This window comes from Chlorocebus sabaeus, chromosome 25 (genome assembly GCF_047675955.1).
Source record: "Chlorocebus sabaeus isolate Y175 chromosome 25, mChlSab1.0.hap1, whole genome shotgun sequence".
NCBI lineage: Eukaryota > Metazoa > Chordata > Mammalia > Primates > Cercopithecidae > Chlorocebus > Chlorocebus sabaeus.
The window spans coordinates 78,219,013-78,236,208 of NC_132928.1; the positions used below are offsets into that span (position 1 = coordinate 78,219,013).

General features: G+C 38.3%; 1 protein-coding gene across 2 annotated transcripts in view; it reads left to right on the forward strand.

Annotated features, from left to right (window-relative positions):
* FMN2 (formin 2) overlaps nt 1-17,196 on the forward strand; it is a 399,785-nt gene that overhangs the window by 190,843 nt on the left and 191,746 nt on the right. The window lies entirely within an intron of this gene.

Here is a 17,196-nt window from a genome sequence, read left to right on the forward strand (position 1 = left end):
CCTAAATTTTTGTCCAGTTATTTGAATGGAATCTTAAAGAGACATTTACTATTCATAGAGGAACCTGAGCTTGAACTGTAATTTTGTTCTAGTTGGACAGTAGGGGAAGAGAAGAGATTTGGAACTAGTGTTATATGATGGACACGTCTGTGCTGAAAATTCATGGTGCTTGAGGTAGGTTAAACCTTCCTCCAACCAATAGTTTCCACCTAAGCTTTTTAACACAGCGATGCCTGTCCTGTATTTTTACTATTTACACATATTGCGAGCAATTGAAGGATGTTAGGAAGCTCTGACAATAAAAATGGCTTTCTTTAATGAAAAAAAATTCTAATGCCAAGAGAAGAGGACAGATACATCTTGCTCAATTAAATCAAAATATGTGAGACACCTCATTTCTGCAGTTGCAGAAATGCTGAAAGTCACCGGATATTTAAAGCAATGAAGGAGGAAGGGGTTGGGGTCGGGAAAAGCAAAATTGGTACTCTTCTTTGTCAAGGCATCACTGTTAAGAAGCAGGTGGTACTTACTGAGCTCTGGAGAGAATGGGAAGTGTGAGGACAGCACAGTAAATAGAAGGAAAATTCCCTTAGCGGTTCACTTTCCATGCACCAGTCACCTCTGGAACTTTAATTAGAACTCAAAAATGTGAGTGGAGGAATTAGAACGAGGCCTTTCTATCTTATATTTGAAAAGTGTTTATTTTACTTAGAAGCAACTTTTTATTCATTAAAAGCACATCAGATAAATCCTAATATTTGAAACTCCTCCCCATATTTAACTAATTCCTCATTCCTCTAGACAAGGAAGCATTAATTCTTACACATCAACATACACCTCAGAAGAGAAAAAAGAAACCTTCATCAACTGAGCAAATATCAAAATATGACTCAACATACACAAAAACCAGTGTATCATAATTTTGCGTATATTAACTACATGTTGATGTAAATAAGAACAAAATTATTCCAAAGGGAGGGTGATAAATATGTGGGTGTTAGATTTTTCATGTTTTTAAACATATTGCAAATGTGGTGAAACACAAGTTGATTAAGGTGATCTCTATAGTATAGTGAAAGACATTACCTAGCATGACTAATTTTGGTATGTAAGCTCTGATCTTCTCAGTCGTATATTACAAATTCACAATTGAGTTTTCTTTTTTTATGAATTTTTAATTTTTAGTGACCAAACCTCTTAGTTCTTCCGCCTACCTCAACACATCTGCCAATATATAAATGTTTACATATAATAAAGAAGTTGAATATTTAAATGAAGTTTTAGGGGAACTATTTTAAAAAGGAGACATTTTTCCCTTAAAACTGTGATTATAATCATTGTGTTTATAAATTCAAGCTTTTCTGTTTCTTTCAGTGAGACATGTTTGTGTAGAATTACACTGAAAAAAGTATGATTCTTATTGGTATGAAAGTTATTTTGGCATAAGACATTTTAGATTTCTGATAGATTCTGGACTTATGGAGCAATATATGTGCTTACATTCAAAATAAAGTTTATCCCTGTTCCCCTTTTAGAGCGTGTGTTAGAAAACAGTGGCAAAATGTGATCCGAGAGTTAGGGTTCTATTTCCAGGGGAACTCACTAAGCCCTCTTTTACAAGAGCGTAAATGTTTACCTAAGCAAGAAGGTGAAGTCTGTTATGCCCAATAAAGGACATTTTGCAGTGCTGGTTTACGGAAAACATTCAACAGACAGTGGGTGTTTTACATAAAGTACAGTGCGTTGTTTGAAACTCTTTGCTCATCTATACACTATGCTTAAAATAAACACTATCTGGGAATATACCAGTCTTTTTTTCTACCTCCCTTATTCCACACCCTAGATTTTGTCACCTGCCAAAGTCAAATAAACCTTATCTAAACAGTTGAGATAAGCGCCGAGTCATACCCAGTATGGTCAAATCAACAAACCTCTCCAAAAACAGAAATGAAATACAATATCGCTAGATTAAACAGTCTACAATGGTAATCATGTTTGCATTTAAAGATTTTATTCCAAAAGGATCACAGTCTTGGTATCCATTTTTTTTCCTCCTGCCTAGACAAGACGGCGACATACTGACTCAAACAAAATGCATTTGTTCTCTAACAATTTAACTTGTACAGCTCTTATAAACAAGGCCCATAGGTGTATGAAGCCTACCGACTTAATCAGTAACTTATGTCGTTAACCTTGTATAAGCAAGTATGCTTGAGATGTACCAGCGTTGGATTGTGTATTGGATTTAGTTTTTTCTTGCAGGAAAGCCTTTCTTTCTGTAGCCTAAGTGCAAAGTCTATGGCATTCTGGGATTTTATTGTCTGTACCTTACAGTAAAGCCCCACCATGCTAAACTGTTCAAAAAGAGAAGCTAGTAAAAATTCAGGTGATTTTTAAATTACAAGATATTATAAAAAATGCAGTTTTCTTCCTTTCTAGGACATACGGTATTTTCACTGTTTGATAACAAGGCGTAAACTCTACTAGGGCAGGAACTATGTCTGTCTGGTTTATGCTGTATCCTCAGGGTGGACAAGAGTACCTAGCTTAGAGTTAGAATTCTGAATATTTGTTCAATGAATGAATGATGTTTTCCAGAAGATATTCTGTCTTCTTTGTGGCTGAATAAAAATATTTTGTAATTATTACATTAATTTCTGACATTTAAATGCATGTCTCTCAAGAGAGTACATTTTTGTCTTACAATTGTTAATAAATGGTCCACTTTCAATATCATACCATTTAATTAGCAAATTTTAAAATATGCAATAAAGGAAGGACAAATGTCACAATATCACTGTCATTTTTTGGTAATATCTCTAAGGTATTGTCATTTGTGCATTTCTTACTGTAGAGCAATTTATACACTGACTACTGGTTTGAAAATAACCCATTTTTCCATTATTCTTTAAGCAGATCTTCATTTAGTTTGGTTCATGAAATTGGGAATTAGCCCAGTTGTATATAGATGCATGATTTGAAAATACTGTCCTTTTATTTTTAAGGTTCAAACAATAATACAAAAATTATACTCTTATTTTCCAATTTATATTTTGCTTTATGACAGCAAATACATCTAGAAAGGTATATGTGCTATTTAGACATTGACCAAAAACTAAAGAACCTTTCAGTTTTGAGTGCCTGCTGTAACAAGGACTGTTTTCCACACAATAGAGGAATTACCTCTAATCTTTATAATATCCATTTAAGGGGATAATAACATTACCACCAATATGTCTATTTCCCATGTGAATAAACCAAAGCTCCGAGAGCTTACCAAGTCTCTCCAAGAGACACACAGCTGGTTAGTCACAGACCCATGTTTTTAGTTCAGGTCTATCTAAATCCAAAACACAAGGTCTAAGTCTCATGTAATTCTGGAGAAAACCACAACTTTTGAGTTATTATATTGGTGAGTTAAGACTTCTCAGTAAACATGATACTGTGTAAACTAGGGCTTTGAATCAGAAGAGCAGTAATAAAATTTAGAAGTCTTTAAATACAAGGAGTAGAATGCCATTATTTTAATTTGAGATCAACAGAAGAATGCTGTTGGTATATTTGCCATTTCACTGACCTTTATCGTGGTCTTTAGATAATCCAGAATTACTTGAAATATTACTCACGAGCGTGTGCAGGGTTTCAGGTGTAGGTTAAGAATGCCTGGCAGCACGTCTTCTGGCAAGATGCCCGCGTTTGTGTGCATACTCAAAGGCCCCAGGTTTCCAGGTGCCCAAGCATCTCAGTGGCGAGATGTAGAAAGAATGCAAATAGTATTTCCTTTCATCTTATTATCAAGTGTAAAATGTTCCGATGAATATGGTAGCAAGTGTCTTCCTTCCTGTGAAATGTTAGTTTTCATCAGCTGTTGGATATGTTCAAGTAACCCAAGCAAAATCAAACACAAATTTAAAAGTTGCTTGGCTACATCTTTAGAACATTTTTGTTATGTAACATACATTTGGGAAGTTTTTAATGTAATTGCCCAGGTGTGCAGATTTTCAGTTGGGGATTCATGCATCGGCATTATATTCCTTAGAAAGGAATGCTGGGTATGACTCTTGACTCCATTCGCATCCAGTCGCACAGTGACATGCACCTCCTGAAGGTTTCTATGCTTTATTGAGTTTCAAATAAAGATTGGGGATGATCGTTCAAGGCATTTCTGCCAAGCTATGTTTTTTTTCCTTCTTCCTTCTTACATCTTCCCAGCAGATTAAAACAGTAATAGAAACAAATAAAAATTAAGGCAGTCCTGAAAATAAAAATGGGCCTTTTGTATCCACCACAGATTACAGATGCGGAGGAGAAAAGAAGGCTCCTTCCCCTAGTAATGTCTGTCTGTTACTCTTTTCTTTGCAGTTCCTCTCCTCATTATTATTTAGAGGCTTATGCTTGTCGTACCATTTGCAGCAGGTACTTTTGCTTATGCCAGTGTTTATTTGGCTTTTGCTTTCTCAGGCATTTCTGCCTTTGTGGATTTCTGGAGCCAATAAAGCAAATGTGTGAGTGATAGCTCCTTTCTTAAGGTTATCTATTATGAATTTTCTCTGGAGGTTCAGCAATGACTTTTGTTTTTCACATCACACACTTCTTCAGTTGTCTGCTATATGCAGGACACTCTGGCATGATACAATAATGTCTAAGACAAGATCTCTACTATTAGGCTCTTCAGAATCTTCTTGGAGGAACCGAACACATGCTTTCATACAATAGAAGGAATAGCTGGAGTGTATCAGATGACTTTTATTAATGTTAAAGGGTGGAATCCAGAGGTAGGGAAAGTCATGAGCGTTGGTAGTTATGAAGTGTTTTAGAGATTACTTAGACTGGAGCTTGAAATTACTATTTTGTTAGAAACAGCAGTTTGTCCACATTTAGAGCTGCACTTTCCAGTTTCCCTTTCGTTCCACTTGACCATAGGAAACTGATCCGGTCAGTGAGACGTAAGTAGAACTCTCCTAAAAATTTATGATCCATTGGCATTGTGCATTTCTTCTTGTTGCTTTCCTCTTTCCTCCTTTGTTTTGCCTGGAATGTGAGAGTGATGGCTGGTACAGTAGGAGCAATTGTTCCATGTGAGGAAAAGGAAAAGGCATATGAAGACCACTTAAAAATTTTGGGCCCTAACTTCTTTCAGCCCATGAATCAATGTCGACCTACCTTAGCTTTGTTCAAGTCCTATCTACTCAGATATTCTTTTACTTACTGCTGAAAACAATTTTTTAACTGATTCAAATGTGTTTAACACTTTGGCCATATTGTCATGTGGGTAATTGTCAGGATCTCATTCGTATTTCAAATAATCTTCATCACGATATTCTAACTAGATGCTCACATCACTCTCTAATGTGAGCCAATCTTTTACGCTGGGGAGAGGATTGAGTTAGAAATCAGGAATGAATGACATTTTCCCCCCCATCTAGACCTGTGTTTTTCTTTTTGCTTCCTAATAAGCTCAGATATATTGGAATTCCGTTTTTATTTCTCTTTAATTCCCCTAGAATACACATGATAACCTCTATAAAAGCACTTTCCCTTCCCCAGCTGCCCACTCTTGGAATTCTTCGTCCATCTACACAACTTTTCCTCAACTTTGTGTTGTTTTGTCTTTTAACACCTAAAGACAAACACAAACTTAGCTGGATAAGAAGAGGGAAATATTTCTATTATTAGATGAGGGATTATAAAAGAAAGGCAGAAAAAGTTTCTAAGTTGTAATCTATCTTCTAGCTTCAGAGTCCCTGAAATTTTTAAGGACCTTTTCTGAGTCCTTAGAAATGTAAAAACTAATAGACAATGTAATGAGTGAGTTCTGTGAACTTAAGGATCACCAGTGACACAGCTTCTGGCCGGGCTAGAGTATGAACCAAGTGCTTTGTATATCTGGCAGGCATATGGTCAGAGGAGGTACGTGATTCTATGGTTTTTGTTAATCTTAACTCACTGGGATCTACTCTCAGGAACTGGTCAACCTTTTCTTTCCTGTTATTTGGATCTTGGCCTTCCTGAATTGGTCTACATTTCTTGGCTTTTTCTCTTCTTTCCCTTTTTCATCTACTTTTGGGAAATTCTCACATTTATTTCCCAAATCTTCTATTGGGTTTTTCTGTTACCCTGTTTTTTGTTTGAAGAAACATTTTGTTCAATTAGGAGGGTGTTGCAAGAATTACAGGCAATAGTCGGGAATGTCTGAGAATGGGGTGGTAGGGGTGGAGGTGGTGAGGTGAAGTCATATTCTGGATGTGTTTGGAATGTGAAGCCTGCACGATTCATGATATGTTGGATGTGGAAGGTGAGGGGAAGAGAGGAATTACTTACAGTTCCTCTGAACACCAAGCAGATGGAGGCTCCGTCATGTAAGACAGAAGAATACGTGTAGTGTGCTGCCTGTTAGACACCCAAGTAGTGATGCTGAGAAGGCTGTTGGTTCTGTAAGTGAGGAATTCAGGAAGCAGGTCGGAAGCTGGAGATGAAAGTGCCGGAGTATTTCAAGGCCACCATGAGAGTGGGTGAGACCACCAAGGCGGTGAGTATAGATAGAAAGGGTGGCGGTAGTCAGCCCTAGGACATTCCAAAAATGAGAGGTTAGGGAGAGAAAGAGCCAGCAGGGGAGACTGAGGAATGGGGAACATAACAAGAAGGAGGAAGGGGAAGAGAGCGTGGTATCCTGGAAGCTAGGATAAATGTTTAGCACGTGTATCAGAAGGAAGGAATTTATAACTGTCACATGCTGCCAAGGGTTGAGAAATGTGCATTTGGATTTCACAAGATCTAAAACACTGGTGACTCAGTAATCAGAGCAAAGACTTGATGAGTGGGATTAGGAAGTGATGGGCAGAGAAGAATGTGGGGACAACAAGTATTGACGACACTTTGTAGGAGTTGGAGGAGTTTTACTGCTTTATTTTTTTTCCTGTTTTTTTGTTTTGTTTTGTTTTTCCTCCTCTGGTTTCTAACATCCCTTGTAGAGGCTTCCCATAGATGATTTGATCCTTGGCTGTCTGTTCTTGCTTAAGTTTAAAAGGTGATGAGAAGCGCTGAGTCCTCATGTTGGGCTCTTGGACTTTGAGTTCAGTGTAGCATTTTCGGTGTGTGTTTTTTGTCAGGCATTCACCAATGTCTTTATCTTTTGGTCTTTTTTCCTGGGATGGAGAGATTTCCTGGAGACTCCCCATTTCTGGCTTGGGGAGTAAAGGCCTGTCTGGAAGTGTTCTGGACCCTAAGTTGGGGGAAGAGGGCTGAATGGAGGTATGGAGACTTTTGTATTCAACATGCAGGACTCCACATGGTCCCTGTGTATTCAGCAAAGCAACCTATCCTACAGTTGTGCTTGCTGTATCTTTGTCCAGAGATTGAGATTTAATTTCTCAAGAAAATCAACCTGATGAAGTTGAGAAGGACTTTTTCAGAATGAGCATGTAACTGACTGACTGGCAGCATTCACCCAGTGCTCCTTGTTTCTGGTATTCTTCACTTTACCCTCAGCTGGACAAGTACCTGCTGCCAGTTCCTTCGCCTTCAGGGTTGGTGCTCAGTTTCCTCAATGAAAGTTATGGCTTTATCATTTTAAGGTCTACGAAACAAGTACAGCTGGCTTCCACATTTTGTTTCTGTCATCTCCTCTTCTTTCTTCCAGTCCTTATGGGTTTACTTTTTTAAATATGTTTTTACTATAGCTTTAGTGAAACTTCAGGAGAGAGCAAAATCAAATGCATGTACTTACTGTGCCATCTTAATCAGAGATGCTTCCCAGCAATATGTACTAATACATATCACAGTGCAAATCGAATGAAGCAATCTGAATGTTAGGTGATGCTTTTAAGATTTAGACCATCTATTTCGTAGTCATTCACTTTCAAACTCTGTCACTTTGAGGATCTTTTACATCTGACAAGGCCATTCTTTCTCTCGTTTGCACAAGCTCTACCTTGTGCTTTTATTGTGGTGTAATTGTTGTGTAGTTATTTGTCAATGTGTCTTTCTACTTCACTATACTGTGAGCTCTTCTAGATGGGGGAGTTTGTATAACTCCAGATTCCCAAAATGTTTCGTAGGACATTTACCAAAGCGATAACAAATATTGTCAGATACGTTTCAATTACTTACCCCCAAAATGTAAAAGTTTCTATTTCACTGAAATGTACAGTGAGACAAAAATTAACTGCTTATATGTCCTATTCTTCCTGATTTTAAAGTCTAAATGACATGCTCCCTGCAGTTCCTCAGAGAGATCTCTTACAAAACGTAGTTTCCTGGTAGCTAGAGTAAGATGACAAACCTGACTCTTTTAAATGAGAGGATGCTTCTGATCTCTGCTACATAAGATGAGTGTCTGCTCAGACAAAGATCTTTGCTTCTCAGCAGCTTGCAAAGCTAACTTCATCAAAGCTTTTCCTGTGGCTTCTGCATTTTAAGTAGGGTAAAGATGCTTTCTTCAAGCCCTTATACTCTTTCTTCCTCTGCCAGTGAAAAGAGGGCATGAACCATAAATGTGGGCTGATTTGTACTCATTTTGTGTTTAAGCTTCTGCTGACTCTACTTCTCTTTCCATATACTTTAACCCAAATTAGTGTTAATGGCTTCCCTCTGGTTAGTTGTTTAGTCTCCTCTGTTACTATCAGTAAAAAACTGTCATTTTTCTTTTTGCTGAGAGTGTTTTCAACCTGGTTCATCTGAAACCTCTCAATCTAAGATACTAATTTGGAGAGATATTTAAAAAAAATTTCCATTATAGGATTGTGATATGGGTCATAATAATAACCACAACAACCGACATTTTCTGAGTGTTTGCTTTGTGCATGGCACTGCATTTTACTTTTATTATTTAATCTCCTGCAAGAACCCTGTAGGGAAGGTGCTCTTCTTATTAGGTCCATTTTGCAGATGAAGAGCCCAAGACGCTCTGGGTTATACAGATAATAAGTTGTATGGTCACCGTGCCCCACTGCCTTCCAGTGCCATCAGATGGCAATGTGACATGGCATATTATTATCTTTGTGTTCTGTATTTTTGAGTTATGATGTCAGCTAGAGTGAAGTTAGTTATTTATGAAAGGATAATCAGAGTGATCTCACAGAATGGTCAGTTTGTCCAGTAAAATTAAAGGCAGAGTTGATTTTCAGGAATTGCTAACCTCAGCCTGTTTTAGCCTTTCAACATTCACGGAAGATGTTTTCCCAAGTCTTTTGTGTACTGGGTTCTTCTAGATATAGAAAGGATACAACAGACCAGGCGTGGTGGCTCACGCCTGTAATCCCAGCACTTTGGGAGGCCGAGGCGGGCGGATCACAGGGTCAGGAGATCGAGACCACGGTGAAACCTCGTCTCTACTAAAAATACAAAAAAAATTAGCCGGGCGCGGTGGCGGGTGCCTGTAGTCGCAGCTACTCAGGAGGCTGAGGCAGGAGAATGGCGTGAACCCGGGAGGCGGAGCTTGCAGTGAGCCGAGATTGCGCCACTGCACTCTAGCCTAGGGGACAGAGCGAGACTCCGTCTCAAAAAAAAAAAAAAGAAAGGATACAACAGTGAATGAAGCATGACCATATAATTGTGGAGGGAAGGGTCTGTCCATATTGTCTCACACATCTCTGTATATCTGCAGATCATATCTCATATGATCTCTATTTATAGAAATGATGAGGTTTAGCTGATTTGATAGGTTATGCCTAAACCAGAAGCCAGCCTTCCTGACTAGTGCACTTTTTCTTTCCACTGAATCATGCTGCTTCTCCATGTCTTTTGTCAACCTAGAGCCTCATAAGAGAATAAAAACATTCACATTAATAAAATTAACACAAGGTAGAGACCCGTAGAACAGCACAAGTTGGAACTTGAAGTCCAAGGAACAGAGAGCCATGGGTTAGCAATGTGTTGTCATGGGCAGCCCCTCGGATGGTCCCTGGAGATCCCCACCTTCTGAGACTCGTGGTCCTGTGATATTCCCTACCCCTTATATGTGGGCTAGACTCATGACTCACACTGAATAGAACAGAACAGAACAGGGGTGATGGGATGTCACTTCCAAAATAAGGCTATAAAGAGAAGGAGGCTCTGTCTTGTATGTCCTTTCTGTCTCACTCTGAGGGAAGCCAGCTACCGTGAGAGCTGCCCTATGGAGAAGTCCATCTGGCAAGAAACTGAGTCAGACTTCCAGCCAACCAGTAGCGAGATGCCGAGGCCCTCAGCCTGAGGAACTGAATCCTACCAATAGCCTGTGAGTAAGGCTGCAAACAGATCTTCCTGCAGAGCCTTCAGATGAGACTGTAGCCCCCGCCAACACCATGATTGCAGTCTTATGGGAGACCTTAAGGCAAAGTCCCCTAGCTGAGCTGCACCTGGATTTGTGACCCACAGAAAGTATGAGATAATCCATGTGTGCTCTTTAAGCCCCTAAGCTTTGGTGTAACTTGCCATGCAGAAATGAATAGCACACTTGGTAATAAACACTGTGAGATTTTCTAGTTTGAGGCATCTTTACCACCAGTTTAGCAGATCACACAGGAAAGATTGAAGTAGGTGACTGCAGTGGCTGGGATAAGTGTTCATGGCTGATGGAAGGAAGGGGCCGTCATGCACAGCCCTGAGAGACTGCTCCGGTCCTGTCTCATCCAACAGATCCCTGCTTTTAAAAAATATCAGTGTAAGGCAGGTACTAACACTGTTCCATAGCTAAAGTGTTGCATTCAACAAGAGTAATCCTATCATGTTGAATTATACAAATAGGTTGGGCACCGTGGCTCATGCCTGTAATCTCAGCACTTTGGAAGCCTGAGATGCGAGGATCACTTGAGGCCAGGACTTCAAGACCAGCCTGGGCAACACAGCAAGACCTTTGTCTCTACGAAAAAATTAAAACATAGAAATATTATCTGGGCGTAGTAGCATGTGCCTGTTGTCCCAACCACATGGAGAAGCTGAGGTGAGAAGATTGCTTGAACCCAGGAGTCTGAGACTGCAGTGAGCTATGATCATAACACTGCACCCTAGCCTGAGTGACAGAGTGAGAGCCTGTCACTCTGTCTCTCTCTAAAAAAAAAAAGGATTACACAAATAAAGAGAACTACTTAATCTGGCTACTCAAAATATGTGAAAAATCAACAAATTTGTCTAATAATGTTTTATTGAAGTGCTTTGTTTTAAATGAGTTCCTTTTAAGGCACGCTCTTAAAATATGCCCTTTCCCTTCTGTGCAGTTCTTTGAAAGTGTAGAGACAGGATTCATTTTATCATGTAAACATTCATACAGATAGATTACTTTGCTCTCTAGCCTGTGGGTAATTCAACATTTGTAGTAAGTTAGAATAAGAAGCATGTACCACATTTCTGGTGCTGACAAAGGCAGCCACGGAGGAGAACACGTTAATAGCAAAGACCAAGTGTCCAGGGATAGACACCTGCCTGCACACAGCTGAGAGTGGGACTGTTTCTTATGTTGTGTCCATAATGCTTGGTTGTTTTGAATGCTTTTTCTTTTATTTTTTTAATGTAATGCAGTCATCAATCAAAACCTTAAACTCAAAAGAAAACAGATTTCTTTTTCTATTTGGACATTTTGAGACATTTTAAATATCTTAGGTTAAATTGACTATTTGACTTCCAAAATAGGCCATTTCATTTTTCATTTTTTAACAGCATCGTTTAACATCAATGACATTGGATCTTAGCGAGTTCATACGGGTGGAGTTCATGACTAGAAGAGCTGTTGTGATCTTAACTTTTAACTATTGAACGCAAATGTTTAGTCCGGAACCTCGTTTTCATCTAGCACCTAGTTTTAATCTAATTTCTGAACCAGCGTGCTTACAGGTAATATATACCTTAAAATTAATCACACCCATTAATCCAAGGCTTTCTGAATTATCTTTCTACCATATAATCACTTATTTTCTCCACATGATAAGCATATGCTATAAACAAAAGTTATCCCACTTGATAAAGTCTCAGAGAAGTTTAGTGTCTTGATCAAAGACACACAGCCAATTGGTGTGAAAGCCTGGAAGATTACTATGTTCTTCTACTCTCTATCTAGACATTGGCATTTGATAAAATCGTAGACAAGAATTGCTATCTATTTTGGTCTGGAGTGATGTCTGTTTGTTTGTTGAGACACAGTCTGGCTCTGTCACCCAGGCTGGAGTACAGAGGCACTATCTTGGCTCACTGCACCCTCCACCTCCCATGTTCAAGTGATTCTCCTCCCTTAGCCTCCCAAGTAGCTGGGACTACAGACTCACACCACCATGCCTGGCTAATTTTTGTATTGCTAGTAGAGACAGGGTTTCACCATGTTGGCCAGGCTGGTCTTTCCTGACCTCAGGTGATCCGCCTGCCTTGGCTTTCCAGAGTGCTGGGGTTATAGGCGTGAGCTACTACGTCCAGCCGGAGTGATTAGTAACACATGGTGGTTTGTAGGTTGTTTAAAGGAAGTGGTAAATATCTCCATTGTTTTAATCCTAGAAAGTTAGCATATTTGACAAATAAGTGAATAATCTTTTAATGTGCAAAAAGGGTCAGTGGTTCCTCTCAACACCTTTCTCCTTGAATCCACTCACATACAAACAGAACAGATGCTTCCTGGTTAAATGTAGTTGTATTATTTATATATATGTATATATTTTTTATTATACTTGAAGTTCTAGGGTACATGTGCACAGTGTGCAGGTTTGTTACATATGTATACATGTGCCATGTTGGTGTGCTGCACCCATTAACTCGTCATTTACATTAGGTATATCTTCCAATGCTATCCCTCCCCCCTCCCCCCACCCTACAACAGGCCCCAGTGTGTGATGTCCCCCTTCCTGTGTTCAAGTGATCTCATTGTTCAATTCCTACCTATGAGTGAGAATATAAGGTGTTTGGTTTTCTGTTCTTCCCATAGTTTGCTGAGAACGATGGTTTCCAGCTTCTTCCATGTCCCTGCAAAGGGCATGAACTCATCCTTTTTTATGGCTGCATAATATTCCATGGTGTATATGTGCCACATTTTCTTAATCCAGTCTGTCATTGATGGACATTTGGGTTGGTTCCAAGTCTTTGCTATTGTGAATAGTGCTGCAATAAACATACATGTGTATGTATCTTTATAGCAGCACGATTTATAATCCTTTGGGTATATACCCAGTAATGGGATGGCTGGGTCAAATGGTATTTCTAGTGCTAGATCTTTGAGGAATCACCACACTGTCTTCCACAATGGTTGAACTAGTTTACAGTCCCACCAACAGTATAAAACTTCCTATTTCTCTACATCCTCTCCAGCACCTATTGTTTCCTGACTTTGTAATGATCGCCATTCTAACTGGTGTGAGATGGTATCTCATTGAGGTTTTGATTTGCATTTCTCTGATGGTTAGTGATGATGAGCATTTTTTCAAGTGTCTGTTGGCTACAGTATTTATATATATTTTTAAGAAAGTGATTAAAACTGCATTGTAGACCTGCAGGGATTGGGTGGGTGTGGGGATTGTAATGAGTCCCAGACAAGGATAGGTGTTGTTACTCTTAAAGCAGCGAGGAGGAAATGAGTGTGAGATATCTGATCTCTAATCTGAAGTATAATCACATTAACGCCTTCCTGAGTATTAGAGGATAAAGTAATCTGAACTCAACATTTATCACTGAATATTCTTTTAAATTTTGGATGTATCTGAAATCTAGTCTTCTGCTTAATCATTTAAATGCTAATAAATAAGACAGAGTATAATGAACAAGCCCCGGTAGTTCTATACCAGGCTCTCTTGTTTCATTCCAATGGTTTATCATTCAGGTAAAGGTTCCATCCCTCAGTAGATAGAGTTGGAATGGTTTTTTTGTTTGTTTTTTTGGTTTGTTTTTTGTTTGTTTGTTTGTTTGTTTTTGGATACATGAGGAAGCTAAAACACAAATAGAAAAAAGTCAACACAAGCACATGTATGTTTATTGCGGCACTATTCACAATAGCAAAGACTTAGAACCAACCCAAATGTCCATCAGTGACAGACTGGATTAAGAAAGCGTGGCACATATACACCATGGAATACTATGCAGCCATAAAAAAGGATGAGTTCGTGTCCTTTGCAGGGACATGGAAGAAGCTGGAAACCATTATTCTCAGCAAGATTTTCTTGGGCTTGATAGCAAGGCTTACTTGAATAGGAAAGATGTTCTAATAGTTGAATTTATGTGAAAAGTTGACATGCGGAAGTAACATGAAGCAACTACATGTCAGACCCTTTTACTTCTTATTGCCTCTGAGCCCCACGAAAACCCCAAACCAAAACTTGGCTAATATTTTCCATTATTTCCTTGCCCCTGCCCCATAAAGGAACTAAAACTTTAAAAAGTAACTTACTTGAAGTAATGCAGCAGCAAATAAAAGTTTAAATTTCAACTTAGTTTAGTTTGATTCCATGTTCTATGTTTGTTCCACATCAGGAAACTGTATCTTGTAAAAATAATATTCCCTAGCCGGGCATGGTGGTGGTCACCTGTAGTCCCAGCTACTCGGGAGGCTGAGGCAGGAGAATGGCGGGAACCCGGGAGGCGGAGCTTGTAGTGAGCCGAGATCGCGCCACTGCACTCCAGCCTGGGCGAGAGAGCCAAACTCCATCTTAAAAAAAAAAATGATGATGATGATAATAATAATAATAATAATAATAATAATAATATTCCCTTTGGAGGAACTATCACCTTGATATAATTTCAATACCCAGGTTCTTTCCTCCCAAACAAGCCTGAAATTTTGAACTTGGAACCAAGAAATTTCTGAGAAGATTTTTCTTTGAATCTTGTTGCCACCTAAATAAATAAATACATAAATAAGTAAATAGGTAAGTACATAAGTAAATAAGCAAAAAAATAAAAATAAAAAATGCATTCAGTCATTCTTAGCATGATCTAGAACTCTGATCATGGCATTCTCTGTGCATTACCAGTTGTCTGCAGACTTTCAAGTCTGGGCTATTCAGCACATTCCCACCCAAATAGCTCCAACTTCAAACCATTATTACTCAAGTAACTGTTAACCCTTCTAGTAAACTAGTGTAATCTCTGATGTATAGGAAACACCTTACATTTGTTGAATACATTTGGGAATGCTTATCTTATTTCCTTGATTTTAGAATTTCATCCATTGAAAATGTACCATTGACCAAATCACAGATTTTAAGGAAGGGAGCATTGGAAGACACTACTAAACATCTACTAATATAGACATTTTGATCTAAGTCCTGATTTCTGAAATGTTAGCATGTGCTTTTTAAATTGAGGAGGAAGTATGGCACTTCGATAATTTTAATCTTTCCCAAATTACTTTTTACCTTTATTTCCTATCTAGAATTTCGATCACTGCATCCATTCATCTGTCAGTATGTAATGTTTCTTTCTTTTTGGCTACAGAAGCATGATTAGATTTTGCCCTGAAAAATGCTCATTCCCATTTGAATTGTGTTAACTTCTCTCATGCCAACTAGGGGGAAATTATGTGGCGAAACAGTAACAGTGTTGCTTTCCAGTGAGATTTTCTGTGGATGAGATTTCATGAGTTAGGACCCTTTGAGAACTTGTTTAGGAGCACATAACGTGTATTAAGATATTCATTAACATTGCATGAGATAGAAAGATGAGAAACCTCATGATATTCACAAGTAAAGTTTTATGTGGGGAAAACTTGTGGGAATAATAGTATGGTTTAAAATGATGGATAAAGTCAAAGGACAATTGTGTAGTTTATGAGCTTTGAATTGATCATGAACAATTTTATTGTGTTTCTTTGCCTTGTTCTGGGGATGAAATCTGACACCAAGTTGACCCCTCGCATTTCCTTTATAGTTTTCTTATCATGTAGAGAATTACTGGATTATTAGCTAGCTAATGAATTCCAAAATCAGAAACCTTTGGATTCACTGCAAGATTTTCTTGAAGAGCTAGACTCTGCACAAATCAAAAGAAGATAATTCCATACATAAATTTACTGTTTTTACTCAGGTTTTATGCATTTTGTTACATATTATCACAGCAAAATTATTAGATAATCCCTTTTAATTAATTTTTGAAATATGGTCAAATGTAGTTGGACTTTGCCTTTACTACTTTGAAACATTAAAGTTCATGATGTGTTTGCCTTATATGGTCTAAAGAATAAGATCTGTCAGAGACTCTTAGATATGTATTTCAGATCTGATGTTTTTTTGGAAATTGAGGTAGTGGATTCTTATTAGGATAGAAGTATCATATTCTACTTGGTACAATATTTTTTTGGTGAATCTGGGCTCTGCTCCCAGCTCTAAATCCAAATGCTAAATTACCTAGTTTAGTTTTCTCATCCATCCTATACTTCATTTCCCACTTGTCTTTTTAAATTCTTTCTTGGGGTTTTGCCAGAGTCAACTAGAAAATGTCTCATGTGAAACTTTGAGAGCAGAGACATTGTAAAATGCCTCTGTTATCGAAATAAATATATCCAGTTTGTGATTATTCACTTGGTGATTTTTGTCCCGGAAATTTTTAACTCCCCAAGAGCTTCACTGGCTACTTGGCACAAATTCTATCAAGGCAAATTCACCTTGTTTCTACCAAATATCCATGTAGAAAATGCAGAATGATTTGTATTAACCTATGCCTAAACCAAATAATAACGCATACCTACTCCAAAATATGGTACAAATTTCCCCAGGCAACAAATGCATAAAGAAAATATTGCTGTTTTGTCTATGATCTATCCTGCTTCTTCCTTGTATAACCATGGGTAGTATATATTTTAAGGATGGATTTTTAAGGTAGGATCTGTGCTAATATCACTACCAATATAAAAGAGTCATCCTTTGATTATAGTATTTTGAGGAATTATAACAGGAAATGCACCCATCATTTTTATACTAAGTCCATCCGTTTAATGATTAGATTTCACCTTTGTCAAATGTTCTAGATAAACTGGCAAATTTAAACATATATTGGTATAAAACTGGGATGTAGCACTCACCAGAGTGATTTGCTTACTTTGCTGGTATGAAACAGATTTTTCAAATTCATTCAGTTGGGCTCTGAAAAACAGACCTCACAGTTTCTCTCTGACCTTTGCCTGGGCCATTTTCATGGGATTTAGTATTTGTGGAGCAAGTGAAAGCTTTAACACTTGACACCTGGCCCAGTGAAATTCCTGCTGCAGGCTTTGCAGTGGGGGCAAGGGGAAACATTGAAGTTAAAGCCCCTACT